This window comes from Rhagoletis pomonella, unplaced genomic scaffold, assembly GCF_013731165.1.
Source record: "Rhagoletis pomonella isolate Grant_MI unplaced genomic scaffold, Rhpom_1.0 Rhpom_scaffold_00004, whole genome shotgun sequence".
NCBI classification, from domain to species: Eukaryota; Metazoa; Arthropoda; class Insecta; order Diptera; family Tephritidae; genus Rhagoletis; species Rhagoletis pomonella.
In genome coordinates this window covers 9,011,617-9,012,674 of record NW_023458558.1, presented here as the reverse complement: position 1 = coordinate 9,012,674, position 1,058 = coordinate 9,011,617, and the positions used below count along the sequence as shown (strand labels likewise).

General features: G+C 37.1%; 1 protein-coding gene across 4 annotated transcripts in view; it reads left to right on the top strand.

Moving 5' to 3' along the window:
- LOC118736943 overlaps positions 1-1,058 on the top strand; it is a 38,836-nt gene that overhangs the window by 1,643 nt on the left and 36,135 nt on the right. The gene's annotated exons all lie outside the window — the stretch shown is intronic.

Sequence of the window (1,058 nt, the reverse complement as noted above, 5' to 3'; positions counted from 1 at the left end):
AAAGTTTATGCCATACAACAATACGACACTTACGACACCGTTGTGAATACCCCAATTGTTTGCCACATATGCTGAATTATTAATTTTTAAGAATATTCAATTAAAATACATTTCATTCTCTAACAAAACCCATATAAACTCAAGTTTTAAACTTTGTAAAATACTACAACAAAAGGACGTAACCGTAGCATTTACCAGCGTAGAAAAAAAAAGCTAAAGAGGTTTGTCTAGCGGTGAACGAGCGCAAGACAAAGTACCTCCTGGAAACATATGTATAAAAAGTCAACGCGATTCGAGACACACGTCACTGTTGGCAGCTATAACTTTGAAGTAGTGAAGGACTTTGTCTACCTAGGTCCAGCATAAACACCACCAACAACGTCAGCCTGGAAATCAAGCGAAGAATAGCTCTTGCCTACAGGTGCTACTTTGGGCTAGGGAGGCAATTGAAAAGCAGAGCCCTCTCTCGACGAACAAAACTTACGCTCTACAAATCTCTTATCATGCCAGTCCTTTTATATGGCGCAGAAATTTAGACGATGTCGATAAGAAGGCTTTGGGGGCTTTCGAGAGAACTATTCTACGCAAGATCTACGGCCCGGTTTTTGTGGATGACGGCGCAAATTCGCGCAGGAGAGAAGCAATTGGAGAAGTTTTTTGGTCTCGGCCCAAACCGACAAACGGTTGTAGTGACAAATAAGAAGAGACTACAAAAAATTCAACAAATTTTCACCTAAATTTCAAACTTTTCTCTCAGAATTATTAGAATTTTTTGATTTGGTATGTAGTTTTATAGCCCGTGCAATTTTAGTCTGATAATGAGCAAGTTTAAAGTGGCTAAAAATCACCGTTGATTTTTTTAGAATTTCTTGTCGCATTTGCTTCAATATAACGAATATGGAAGAAACCAGACACACCTTCGGCGAAAAAATTCTAAAAAATCAACGGTAATTTTTAGCCACTTAAAACCTACACACTATTAGACTAAAATTCTCAAAAAAATTCTAACACTTCTGAGAAAAAAGTTTGAACATTGGGTGAAAATTTGTTGTATTTTT